Consider the following 14,468-nt stretch of genomic DNA (forward strand, 5'->3'; position numbering starts at 1 on the left):
AAACATCTCCCGGGCTGGGAGTGACTGTCAGTCCCTCCTCTCTGCATAGCAGCACGGAGTCGTTCTGAACATTCTCGTTTGGGCTCTGACAGCTGTGTCAGCTGCTGGTCTCAGAAGCAAAAGGCAAGTTGAAAGTAAGGTTTAAACCTGTTGCCTGCTGCCTTCCTGCCTGGCAGGGTCCCGCTGCCTTGGCCCAGCTGCACGGCTGTCCTCTGCTAGCCTTAATGCCAACATCCAAGGTCCAGCTCGTCACAGGTTTCTTGACAGCAGAATAACACCTTGTGTTGCACACTCATCTCCAGAAAGGTCCCAGAGCCCTTTTAAAATAGGATTTGAATACTTAGAGTTACCGGGTTAAGTCAGTGATACCAAATGCTCCGTAAGGGACACTGGCCACAGTGAGTTTGGATTTTCTTTCATTCGCACAGAAGGAGAAAGAGCAGATCGAAGCTTGCTCTCATTCATCCTTGAGCCCAGGATTGAGAAATCCACAATGAAGCTGGTCAATAAAAGTATTCTCAATAATTCTCTTTCATGCTAATAAGTGACGGCACCTTCTGAAAACTCACCTTAGGCTTGTTATTAAAGTAATAATCAGAGGTATCGCCTCTTTGTAAACTAGCAGCACAATGGCTATTAAGTGGAGAAGGGAACTGTAATTTATTTTAAGATTCAGGGATTTTGTATTTGCAAATAGGCAGCAATTATGAAACGAATACTATAATTATAACCACTCTGGACAGATGAATGAGGTGGTAACTAGCTGAGATGTGTTTTCTGGTTAGAATGCACATTATCCCCTGTTCTGAGCATGCTCGGCTAGACCTCCTGTTCCTGGGTTCTTGGAAACTGAACCAGAGAATGATTAAAAGATGAAAGGGCAGAGAACTTGCTTAGCATGTATGAGACCCTTCTTCAATCTCCAGTGGAGGGCGGGAGGGGGTGGAGGAGGGAGACTGGGGAAGCTCCACCTCCACCTGCTGAGCCCACGGTGCTGGAGGAGCAGGAGGCTCCCTTCTCTCAGTGAGCAGCAATGTTCCCTCAGAGGGCAGGCAGGTGAGGAGCTCAGGCTAGATTACAGTCAGAGTTAGCAAGGGACAGTTGCAACTCTGCCCTCTTCTTTTCTGTCCTCCGTCTGCACCTGACAGAAGGGGGTCTCTTCCCCCATCTTTGTAGAAATGGCTGAGTTCTGTCCTTGGGCTCTGCAGAACTGTCCCTTTTTAGAGTCTCCCTTGGCTTCTGTCAGACCAGATCCACCCCTGTAGTCTGTCCCCAGGAAAGCCTGGCACTTCTTCCTTGTTCCCTTGTGGGAACATACTGTGGATTCCACAAGTAGATCCCACAGAATGAGTTCTCTTTATCTGGTGATCTCTTTTTCTAAGAAACAGTTTTAATGCTGGTATGACTTTCTCGAGGGCATCGATAGGAACGTCTCAGAACTCCCTAGATCAAGGTCTCCCTGGATTCAGGGTAGGTGACCTGATGTTCAGAGTTTCCTGCAGCTTGATTGCAAGACATTCAGATAAGTCATTGGCTGCCATCTGACCTGTCTGGGACAACTCAGGGACAGAAGGCAGGAGCCAATGTTAGGATTCCCTCGTCTCTCCATTGTTCTTTCTCTGGGCCAGCGTGAGTGCTCCTGTGAGCGTATCCCAAGACCCACTGCTGGCTTCTCTTTCAGGCAGATGTGCGACCAGAGGGGTTGTTTCTGAACCTCCTGTCTCTGCCTGGGCTAAAGATGAAAATAAACGCACCCACCCACCCTTAGTCACCTGGCCCTCTTCCCCTCCCCCTGAGCGCCCAGGGTTTCATCGTCACCAATACAGCTATTGTGGGACTGATAAGTGGGAAAGAAGCATCCAGAGGCTGAGAGGCCTGGTGGTGACAGAAGCTGCCTGTCGAAGACACCATGCGGGTTCGGCCTGAGGTGAGTCATCACCAGACTGGGAAATGCGCTGGTGATGATGGATGCCCAGGGCGCTCGGATGTGCCCCTGACACTATTTGCACAAACAGGGAACTCAAACGAATGGGGTTTTTCACAAGCTTACATAAGTCAGTTGGCAGTGCACAGTGGCCCAGCTGTGCGGCATGACAGGACAGAGCTTTGCGTTCCTGCTCAGGAACAGGTGACTTTCAGAACCAGTTTGCCTGTGTCAGGACTTGAAATGGTTTGCTCTGCCCTTCTGTTGTCACAACCCCCCTTACTCTTGGCCTTTCTCTTTGTGAAGACTTTCTTTGCGGAGGGATCCTCACAACTGGGACAGTAGGGCTACTGTTGCTTCCAGCAGCCGCCCAAGGGGTTTGCTTTTCTTTGGGACTCTGACTTCCTTGAAAGATGTGGCAGGGAGGGAGCGGCAGGTGTGTGTGGTTGGGTCCTCTGAGAGCTGGCAGGGGGAGGTGAGGATGGTGCAGGGCCAGGAAAGGGGGGGTGGTGGCTGGAAACGCCCCTCAGCACATTCCTGGGCCATCTCCAGGTGTCCGTTCTGGCTCGGTGAGAATTGGCCATGGAATGGACAATGAATGACCTCATGTCCACACATTGGCTCCTTCCATCATCCCTGCTTCTGGGCATGCAGGGCCAGGGTTATCATCAGGTGTGAGACAGGAGAGAATCAAAGACGGCCCCTCGCCTGGCCTTGAGCTCTGTCCTCCCCGAGGCTCAAGTGGCAGGCACACAGGTACTGCTGAGGTGAGGAGTCTCTCTGTTTTGAGACCACATCCAGGTGTGGGCCACACCCCACTGTCAAAGCCAGGGCACCCATCACTTATCCCTTTGGGGCCATGGGACATGCTGGCAGCGAGCCAGATCTGATTACATTCCATGACTGATTGATTGATCCTTTTGATCGCTCCCAAGATTATGGAGACCGTTGGTTTTACACAGAGGGCAAGCATCTCATCTGAGACTTTGCTCTAGATTTATCACTTGTTAATAAGAAAAAGGGTTTTTCCTTATTCAAGAAAATACTTTGTATGTGAAACAATGGGGTCATGCTATGTAACATTTTTGTAATTTGAATTTTCCCTTTTATTTTGCTGTGGATGCCTGTGACTGTCATTGCCACCATCATCCCTAGGTTGTGGATCTTTCTGTCATTCAAATCTTTGTGCTTTGGGAATGAATATATAGACTGCTTTTAGCTTTCTGCTTTTCTCAACATGAACGGCCCAATAGCCAAATCTCTGTATTTATTATTTAACAAATATTTGTTGAGTATGTTTTCCTTCATTTTCCTTGGAATAAATTGTTACAAGTGGATTTGCTGGGCTAAATTCTGTGTATGTGTGTTATAGTTCTGGGGATTGAATCCAGGGCTGTGCACATTCTAGGCAAACACTCTTAACATTGAGATACAGCCTATAAATTGTCTTGCTTTTTTTTTTTTTTTTTTTTTTTTGAGAGTCTTGCTAAATTGCCAAGGTTGGCCTTGAACTTGTGATCCTCCTGCCTCAGACTCCTCACTTGCTGGGGTTACAGGTGTATGCCACTGAACTGGGCTTGTTTTTAAAGTGACCACATTCAGGGTAAAAAGTTCCAACAGCACAGAAGGTAACAGAGTGAGAACTCAGACTCTCCCAACCTCTGCTTTCTAAAGCAATCAGTTTCTGGACTATCCTTCCAGAAGTTGTGCGTATATGTACCTTTCTAATATAAATCGATTCATAACCTTCATAACAATATAAACAGTGATTTTCCTACTTAACGTGTCCTAGGCAACTTCCCAAATCAGCATGATGACTTCGTGTCAAATCTGTATCAGTCTCTGATCAACTCTTCTTTTAAAAAATTACAAATTAAGCTGGGTGTGGTTGTGCATGCCTATAATCCCAGCAGCTAGGGAGGCTAAGGCAGGAGGATCGTGAGTTCAAAGCCAGCATCAGCAAAGGCGAGGTGCTAAGCAACTCAGTGAGACTCTGTCTTAAATAAAATACAAAATAGGGCTGGGGATGTGGCTTAGGGGTTGAGTACGCCTCAGTTCAATCTCCGGTACCAAAAAAAAAAAAAAAAAAATTACAAATCAATTCTAATATGAGCATCTTTATGTCTTGGTGAAGCTATACAAATATAACTGAAAAAGGTCTGGAAGTGGAATTGTTGAGCTGAAGTGTTAGGTCCCTTTGCTATTTTTACAGCTATTGCTAAATCAGTGTGCATGTTTTAAATTGTCACATGTATTTATTGGCTAATTATTTTACAGGAGGGCTGGGTCTGTTTATACCTTTACCAACAGAGTAGCAGGGTGGGAGAGTGTCCATTTCCTAGTTTTATTCACTAACATCATGGATCGTGAATTTAGAAATTCATGCTCTTTCCCTGCCACTGCTGAGTCGCTCGGAGGCAGAAGTTGCGTTTGCTTAAGATTCGGCCTTGGGCTGGGGATGTGGCTCAAGTGGTAGCGCGTTCACCTGGCATGTGTGAGGCACTGGGTTCGATTCTCAGCACCACATAAAAATAAAGATATTATGTCCACCTAAAACTAAAAAAATAAATATTTAAAAAAAAAAAAGATTTGGCCTCACTGGTCACCTAGTGCATGGCCAAGGAAGGCATGGCTGCTGGAGGTGTCAAGGACATCAACGCTGCTTTACAAGAAGTCATGAAGACTGCCCTCATCCATGGTGGCCTTGCACGCGGAATTTGTGAAGCTGCCGACGCCTGAGACAAGCACCAGGTCCAGCTTTGTGCGCTTGCATCCAGCTGTATGTCAAAGTGGTGGAGGCCCTTTGTGCCGAGCACCAAATCAACCAAATTAAGGTCAACGACAACAAGAAAGGAGAATGGGTAGGCCTCTGCAAAAGTGACTGAGAGGGCAAACCCCGAAAAGTGCTTGGTTGCAGTTGTGTAGTGATAAGGACTATGGCAAAGAATCTCAGGCTAAGGGTATCCTCAAAGAGAATTTCAAATGCAAGAAATGAGCAAACAAATTTTTAGTTCATATTCCTCAAAAGAAAAAAATATATATGTGTGTGTGTGTGTGTGTGTGTGTGTGTGTCTGTTGTGTGTGGGTGTGTTTATTCATTATGTTAAAAAATTGTTTGGTGTCTGTACATCCATCTGTATTTGGCCTGCTGTTATCAGGAGGCCCTCCCCACCGTTGAGATGGTGCATCCGGCAAACAGATGTGGCATGCTCTGTCCCCAGCTTTCTGACCAGCCTTGTCTCCATTGGGAGCTTGCCATGTGAAGTCCAAGGAAGTGTCCCTACTTCTGATTGTACACCTGTGGTTTGCTTGGTTTTGGAATGCCAGTCAGGGACAAAACCTCTGACTTTCTGATAAGGGACCTTCTGATGTCATATTTTTAACTTGGCTCTGTCTGCTCCTTCTCTCAGCCCGCACCTTCCTGAAATCGCCATCCTCCAGTGCTTGGGGTCACAAGATAACCTGAGCTCTGAATGGTTCTGAAGGAGATGGGAAACGTGAGCCAGGCCCTGCCAGAAGGTGTCCTAGGACCTTCCTGTGAGACGTGGATAGGGATTCATAGAGCACCTTCCCATGCACCAGGTATCTTAATGGCTACTTGAGGTAGGTCGCTGATCGATCCCCCCACGGGCCTGGAATGAGGGCAGTAAGATCCCAGCTCAGACAGGTTCAGAGTGGTTGAGGGGCTTTCCCAGATCCACAAGGCCAGTGGCTGGCAGAGTCCAGAGATGACCGACACTAAGGCCTGTGCTCTTTCCACTGTTTCATATTGCTGAAATAGACGGCTCCTCGGTTTATAACTGGCAGGAATCTGGAATCCCACCCCCAGAGAAGCTCTGTAACTCGAGATTGGAAGGGCGCTGGGGATTCATGTAGGTTGCAAGAGACCTTCCAGGTGCAGAGCATCCCCATTTAACAACCATGGTGACATCATCCCAGTCTTACTAAGTCCAGGCCAGCTAGGTCCCTAGATAAGTGGTCACAATGAGCTGCTGGGGAACATTCATATCGTATTCTACTTCCTATAGGCGGAGGGACCCTTCAGGGTCACAAGTGTGGCCAAGGTTCCTAGGTCAGGGGGGACCCACTCACAGTCTTCTAGCCCCTTTTTGGGCTGATGGGGCCACACACATCCTTATGTATCCTCTAGGTGACATTTTATTTTCCTAAATGAAAACATTTTTGGATTGGTTATTTTAGCACCAATTTTTCTTATTTGTAAATATTTATTTCTTTTCTGCTGACACTTGCTGTGAAAACTCTGAATAATACAGTGCATAATACATTGAAGTGCTCCATAAATATTTGAAGAACAAATGAATATAATATATAAAGTGTAAGTTCCTTTGGTCTGCCTCCCAGAAACAACCACTGTCAATAGTTGGCTGAGTAAACTTTCACCACTTTTTTTCTAGACGTGTGTGTGTGTGTGTGTGTGTGTGTGTGTATTTTTTCCCCCACAAAAATGCACTCAGGACATGCATTGCTCTGAATTTACTTAACAATGTGTCTTGGGCACACAGAGCTCCACTTCCTTTCAAACATCTGCTTTGGGTTCCATTGTATGGATGTTCTACAATTTATTTAATGAGGCTTTTATTGATGAACATTGGATGTTTCCAATTTTTCATTTTTTCAAACAATATTACAAATAGCAGAATAGTTTGAAAGGCCTATGTGAGATGGACAGGAAAATTCTGGAGCACATTAACTCCCTGCTGGAAATGATGGATCACCTGCTTTGGGGAAGCCTTGCTGATCTAGACACTCAGAGTTAAATTCCTTTCTCCAGGGTCCCACTGCCTGCCACCTGTTCCTTTACCCTCTGCTTGTCCCTGGTATGAATGAATTTCTTATCTGCTAGTTTCTGAGCTCTTAATGTTGGCTAGAAGACTGTTTCCTTGATCGTTTCTTGTTTCTTTCCAGAGGGCATTTGATTTTGCTTTTTATGTTTAGTTTTTGTTACCAAATATTTTTACAAATGTAAAGAATAAAGTATTCATATAATACTAATGAACAAGAAAGTCCCCTTCCCCCTATACACTCATATATCCCCATTTTATACTTTTCAAAGACAAGCAAATCCAACCCCTTTTATCTGCTTTTAAAAGTATTTACTTCCATAATTCTAGCAAACGTGTTCATATCGCAACTTTTCAGATTTACAAATTTTATCATTTTTTTTGGCATTCCCTATTCACTTCTCCATATGGAGAAGCATCCACTTTGTTTTACATTTCTCACCTATTTCCTCCTTGTATATGTTCTCATAATAGTCCCCCATACTCTCAGAGGAGTTATAGTATAGCATACATTTTAATAAATCAATATTCAGTATTCACAGTTCCTGGGCTATGTCATATTCAACCATGAACACTTTCTTTTGGTTATACAACTTTTTAACTCCCAAATTAAAAATTGTTTCTATTACTATTTTGTTTCCACACTATCACCCAGTTGTGTAAATCTCTCCATATATTCAAACATATCAAATGTTTATCAGGTTCATGTTCCTGAGAAAGTCTTCTGGAACATTCTGACTTGTTCTGGTCTGAACTGGTTGCTTTTTATGCCTGGTGTATTCCTGAGATTTTCCTTCACAGTTATCCTGGGAATTAGTTTCATTTCTCTCCCAAGTAGTAGTTCCTGTTTTCCTGAATTCTATGTCTTCCTTCTCCTTGGTTTACTCTCTCATTTGTTGGAGCACATTCTCTGGGGATACCAGAAAAAGAGTACTTTGGAGGTAATTAAAAAAAAAATTTGTTCCTCTTATATACTTTTTATTTTCCCGCCTTACTTACTTTGATAGTTTGGCTGGGTATTGAATTCTAATTTGGAAATAATTTTCCTTATGCATTATGAAGGCTTTGTTCATTGCCTTCTATCTTTTAATGTACTTATTGAAAATTCTGATGCTACTTTTCATTCTTTGTGTGTGTGTGTGTGTGTGTGTGTGTGTGTGTGTGTGTGTGTGAAATCTTTTATTTTCTCTGTAGAGGCTTCCAGCAACTTTTTGTTCTCAGTGTTCTGAAATTGTTACTTGGTATTATTTGATTTAATTTTATTTGCTAGGCACTGAGTGGGTTACTTAACATGTAAACTCATGTCCTTTATTTTTAGGAAATCTACTACAACCATTTGACCTCCTATCCTTTCTATTTCTTTTATCCCTTTTGAACTCTTATGTGATAGATTACAAAATCAGTCTGATCCTTGTTTCCATGTCCTTGGCCATGTAACTTTATAGTCCCCTTCTATGCTGATTCCAGGTTTAGCAGTATGTCTTGCCTTGAGCCAATAGGATGTTGGGAATCATGACACAAGTAGAGGACTAAAGACCATTTGTGCGATTGACCTTTCTTACCCTTGCCTGCCACCACTGCCATGAGAACAGGTCCAGGTTGGTCCACTGGTTCTAAAGTAGAGGAGAGACAGGTAGAGCAGAGCTAACCCTAGGCCAAGCCCAGATTCATGAGTAATAAATAATTGCTGCTGGTATGGCACTGAAATCTATTCAGAAATGTTGTATCAATAGATGATATATCTGATTATTTGGTTGTTGGACCTCTTAGCATAGTTCTTGAATTTTCTTCTTACTGTTCTTTCTGGAAAAGTCTTTCAATACTATCTTTTAACCCTTCTGTTGAGTTTTTCATTTCTGCTATTCTGTTTTTAATTTCCAAAAACCAGTTTTGATTCTGTACATGTCATTGTTGCTTTATAGCATTCTATTCTTTTTTTCATGGCAGCAATAGCTGGCCTGCCTGCCTTTCTCTCTTCCTTCCTCCCTCTCTTTCTTCCTTTCCTTTTCTCCTTCCCTCCCTCCATCTATCCTTCCCTCCCTTCCTTCCTCCCTTCTTTCCTTTCTCCTTCCCTTCCTTCTCTTCTCTTTTCTCTCTTTTTTTCATTCTTGTGCTGGGGATTGAGCCCAGGGTCTTATGCATGCTAACCTCATGCTCTATCACTGAGCTACAGTCCTAGCCCACTCTTCTCCACCAATATAATTTCTTATTGCATTAACTATTATTTTTCTCTCCTAAGTTTTTCCTTTCCTTGCATGGTCTCTTTACTCCAAGTGGTATTTTTATTTGGTTACTTTGGCCCTCTATCTTTTACATTGGGAAATTTCCTCTAATGCCTGATATTCCTTGTCGGTCCATTTACATTCACTAAAAATCTGCTTGGGAGGTTTGTGTGTGTGTGCGCACGTGTGTGAACATGTACATGCTTGAGTTCCACAGAACAGCAATCTTCAGTGGGGAGGACTTCAGACTTTTCTCTAGGGATGGCCAGATGATGCAGAGCTTTGAGGCTGTTCTGGCTTCCAGCTTTCTGAGAATCTGCTGGGGGAAGCAGCAGAGGGATCTTGACATTCAGAGTGTAAACTTGCCCCTGCTTCCTTTCCTCTGTGTGGTGCCTATGCTCTGAGATGTGTCTGGTGTCCCCTAAGCCAGAGTTCCTCTGTTTAATGCTTCCCAGAAAATAATCCTGCATCCTCCTCAGTGGGCTGAGGTGCTGTAGCTTGGCTGCAGAGAGTTTGAGGGGCATGTGAACCCTAAAGACTGAGCACAAGGGCTTCCAGCTGCCCTCCTGCCCACAGCCCCACCTTTTCCACAGGTCCCTGGTTCCTCTAATTCTCAGGGCTTTGTATAATTCTATGGTGAACATCAGGTGGCTTTTTGGCTTTCTTCAGTGCTGACTTAGGATTTAGTTTACTTAGGTTTGCTAAGTCAGTTCCTCTCAGCCACCTACTTTCCAGTTCCAAAATTTCGTTGCTATTGTTTCCTCTCTTGTTCTTCCTATCCTCAGGGATTTATGGGCAATTTTTTTCTTACATAGTATTTTCATGGGATGTCTTTTTCACTTCTTTAATAGCACATGATCATTATAAAATATTAAAACAACCCACAGCAAGGGAACCTCTTTCATAACGCACCTCCTCCATATCTCCTCTTCAGTAGCCTTCCTCCCCGATAGTTTTGCTTTTGTGAATTATATGCACGTGGGCACTGAAGCAAATACGAACATATATAAACACACAAACTCTGCAAATATGAGTGAGATCATCATACTGTGTGATCCTACTCTGGAACCACTCTATTCCTCCAACACTAAATTTTAGTCTTTTAATCATATACAGTGAGTTACTGCTTGCTTTTTAATTTTTTTTCTCTTTTGTACTGGGGAGTGAATCCAGGGGTGCTCAACCGCTGAGCTACATCCCCAGCCCTTTTTTGTATTTTTTTTTTTTTTTTAGAGTCAGGGTCTCCTGAATTACTTAGGGCCTCGCTAAGTTGCTGAGGCTGACTTTGAACTTGAGATCCTCCTGCCTTGCCTCAGCCTCCTAAGCTATTGGGATATAACTGGCTAATAGAGCTGAACTTGATTTTTCTTTTTCTTTTTTTCTGGTGCTGGGGATCAAATCCAAGGCCTTGCAAATGCTAGGCAAGGGCTCTATTAACTGAGCTATGCTTTCTAGTAAGCTGGGTCATGTTCCATTATACCATAACTTATTGCCCCATCTCTTATTAATGACATTTAGGGTGTTTCCAATTTTTGTTACTGTAAAGATCGCCACTCTGAATATCACAGTACCTACATGTTTGCAGACCTGTCCTTTTGTCTCCTTAGCTGTTTCACTGCAGTGGGACTGCGGGATGGGCACGCCTGGTTAAGACACTGGTGGACAGTCAGATTGCCTTCCAAAGAGAAGTACCAACTCTTGCTCTACTCATTGGTATAGGAGAGGGCTTTTCTCTTCACCTGGCTCTTGTTCTAATTATTCTTCTTAGCTGTTGCCAATTGATTGGTCAAACACAGTTATCTGCTTTGATATGCATTTCTTCTAATAGTAAGGTTGAGCCTTTCCCAGGGGCCAGGCAGGCTGCCTGGACCATGGAGAGAGATCTGGCATGAGAAGGGGCTAGCACAGAGAGCAGTGTGCACCCTTCTGGATTTCTCTGCTTTCCCTGCACAAAGTCACTTAACTGGGGGCAAGCACAACCTTCTCCCCTATCAGCACTGGCTTGCAGCTGATAGGTCCTCAGGGCCAGAGGGGCCCTCAGGGTGGCTTGGCACACGGTCTGTCAGAGTCTGGGTCATGGTTGGTGATTCTGGCACCCTAATGGGTTTTGGCATTCACAGGGATTTGCATTCCATGAATGCAGTTGCCTTTTTTTTTTTTTTTTTTTAAAGCTTTCTTAAAATCATGAAATACAACACATAGAAAATGTTCAGTTTAGCAAATTATTGAAGGCAAATACCACATAACTACTACCCTGGGCAACTCTTAACTTTTAATAATACTGTGGCAAGTGGTGCTGGCACTCGCCCCTGGACTGTTGGGCTGTATGTTTTCCTCCAGCCCACCTGGGTCTCTGGGCTGGAGAGGGGTGTCCCTCAGCTGTGGGAGCAGCACTCAGGTGTGTCTGTTCTTGGGTGGGTGCTGGAGTCCAGTACAGGAGTGGGGCTTTGAGTCTGTGGCTTGAGATTGACCTCTCAGACCCACTTCCCTGACTGTGTCCCAGCAGACCAGGGAACATTCAGATGGAAAGAATTTGGAGGGGACCCAAGGAAACTAGGGGATACCTAGAAATCCACGGTGTGACATTCTGGAGCAGATCTAGAGGCCAGGTCAGGTTGGCTTGGGATTTGGGGCTGACTGCAAGGCATTCACCCCCATGGCAGAGCCTGGTCCCCCTGCCCCAGCCTGATTGGGGGTACAGCCTCCTTCTCCCCAGGAGGGTTTGGAGGAGGACCACCTGGTTTGGTGGATTTTGCTTGTGGATTGAACATGGACATGAACAGCTGAGGGGAGACAAGAACTGTGAGCTCTTTACTCTGAGGAGGGGCCCAGACCAGAAAACCCTCCTACCCTTGGTGGTCTACTCCCTCTTCTGCACCAGCCCCGGGGGCCATCTCCAGGTGGGATGTCTTTCCCCAGTAACCAGTCCCAAGTGAAGAGCCTAGTCCACTGGAGGCAGCCCCACTTCAGACGATGGGCCTTGGCCCTCATGTTACCTACCCGCCTCCACTTCCTGCCTCTTCCTGTGTTCAGACCCCACGGTGCTTCCTCCCATCTGCCAGACATGGGTGGCAGGGAGGAGGACAGACTGAGTGCCCACCTCGAAGGGCTGAGGGTTCTCATGCAGCAGTGCGGTCCAGCAGAAGGTTCCAGGAGCATGAGGATGTTCTCTCTGGTACCAGGCAGCACGGGGAGGGAGCTGGGAGACCAGCAGGCTCCACAGGGCTGAGTGTGGAGGAGCAATAGCCAGGGGAGGCTTCCTTCCTGAAACCAGATGTGAAGGATGCAGAGGGCAGGCCAGGCTGAGGGGCAGAGCTGTGGACAGAGCATGTGTGAAAGCCTGGTGGTAAGGGAGGCGCCCAGACAGGCATCATGGCTGGAGGAGAATGTGAGGGGGAGAGTGCGAGGAGGAGAGTGAGAGCAGGTGGGACACCTGAGAGATGTGCAGTGTGTCAGACGCGCATCTTTAGAAGGTTCCCACGGCTGCTGCGTGGAGGGGAAGGGTCTGGAAGGTGGGGCCTGTTTGGACGCTCTTGCAGTTATCCTGGGAGGACTGGCCGTGGGATGGGAAGAACTGGGGGTAGGACTGGGGGGGATTTCCAAGGACTGGATGCTGAGGAATGGGCAAAAGAGGGCATAGGTGATGGGGACCCATCCTGGAGCTGGGGGAGGGTGGGGGAGGAGCAGGTGTGGGTGGGAATCAGGTGAGCTCTGTTTGGGTGAGCTGTGATGGAGGTTCCTGAAGGTCATCCAGTAGAAGGTGTGGAGTAGGCCTTTGGATGGAGCTTAGGGGACACTGGGAATCACCAGCCCCTTGTGTGCCTGCTTAGTTCTGGCTCTTTCCCTGAAATGATTACTCTGCAGTTACTCTGGACCAACCTGGCCTGGGCAGAAGGTGGTCCTGACCAGGCGACAGGCACAACCCATCTGTGTCCATGTGTGGGTTGTGTGCACACGGCTGTGTGTACATATATATTATGGGGGTTTGGCATTCTTCTGACCCAAAGTTAGATAGGAGGGAGCTGGAGATGAGGGGAGGGAGGAACCAGCAAGGGCACAAGGTGGGACCTGCCCCAGAAAGATGAATTTTGCTGTGTAAAGTTAGGCTCACCTTGCTGACACCAGCTGATCCTGGCTTTGGCTAATGTGAAAGGAGTCTTCCCAGCCCCTAAACACTGAATCCTGATTTTGTATGTGTGACAGTCATGTTATTCTCAGGGGTTATATTCTGAGCATAATCCCATGGCTTAATTACACCAGTGTTCCTCTAGGGACTAGAACTTTGGAATACAAGCTGCAGTTCAGTCCATGCCAAATCCAATGTAAGCTGTTTAGAGAGAGAAAGTCTTGGGCTAATGAGAGATGAGGTGAGATGAGGTGAGATGGGAGAAATCAGATCCGTAACTCTGTGTTATCTGTAGTCTGATTTTAAACTTCTTTCCTGGGCTTAGGCTTCTCTGGACATGTTCTTGCCTTGTTCCATCCTCATGTTCTATTATTTTGTATTTCCAAGACTTGGCTGGGGTTCTTGGGACCTGCTTTGCAAGCCTGAGCTTTTAGCAAAAATTAGAATTTTCACCAACCTGCTTCTCGCCTAATGTTCCTCAACTTCATGTATCTTCATAGTTCAAGTGACTTCATGCTCTATCTAGTCACACATGTCCTTGAATTGTTTCTTTTATTATTTTTATTTGTTCCTTTTAGATATACGTGGCAGCAGAATGTACGTTGACATATCATACACACATGGAGTATTACTTCCTGTTCTCGTGGTTGTGCATAATGTGGAGTTACTGGTCGTGTATTCATGTACGAGCATAGGAAAGTTATATTTGATTCATTCTACTGTTTTTGCTGTTCCCACCCCCCCTCCCTTCATTCCCCTTTGTCTAATCCAGTGAACTTCTATTCCGTCCCCCTTCCCTTATTGTGTTAGCATCTTCATTCAGAGAGAACATTCAGCCTTTGGTTTTTTTGGGATTGGCTTATTTCACTTAGCATGATATTCTATAGTTCCATCCATTTACAAGCAAATGCCATTTCATTCTTCTTTATGGCTGAGAAATATTCCATTGTGATTATGCACTATATTTTCTTTATCCATTCATCTGTTGAAGGGCACCTAGGTTGGTTCCATAGCTTGGCTATTGTGAATTGAGCTGCTATAAACATTGATGTGGCCGCATCACTATAGTATGCTCAATTGTTTATTTTGATGTCAGCTATATGATTTTTGCTGCCAGGGTCTAAGGAGGCATCAAGTGCCTGAGATGTGTTCTCTGTCCCCATGGAAATTGGGGTCTACCTGAGGGTCAGCCATGACGGAAAGGACTGCGTGGTATTTTACAGGTCAGAAGAGGGACTGATCAATCACTGTTTCTAGCTGGGAGCATCGGGCAAGGCTTCATGGAGGAGGCAGCCTATGGACTGAGTCTTGGCATGTGAGGAAGGGATGTCGAGTAGAGAAGACTTCCAGTGGTATGTTTTGAGCCTCTTTAAGAGGAAGGAAAGCAGGGTTTT

The 14,468-nt window shown here is 45.5% G+C and overlaps 1 pseudogene; it reads left to right on the forward strand.

Moving 5' to 3' along the window:
- The first annotated feature begins 4,537 nt into the window (after positions 1 to 4,537).
- On the forward strand, positions 4,538 to 4,919 carry LOC143399143 (small ribosomal subunit protein eS12 pseudogene; annotated as a pseudogene).
- Positions 4,920 to 14,468: the final 9,549 nt, after the last annotated feature.

This window comes from Callospermophilus lateralis, chromosome 5 (genome assembly GCF_048772815.1).
Source record: "Callospermophilus lateralis isolate mCalLat2 chromosome 5, mCalLat2.hap1, whole genome shotgun sequence".
Lineage (NCBI taxonomy): Eukaryota > Metazoa > Chordata > Mammalia > Rodentia > Sciuridae > Callospermophilus > Callospermophilus lateralis.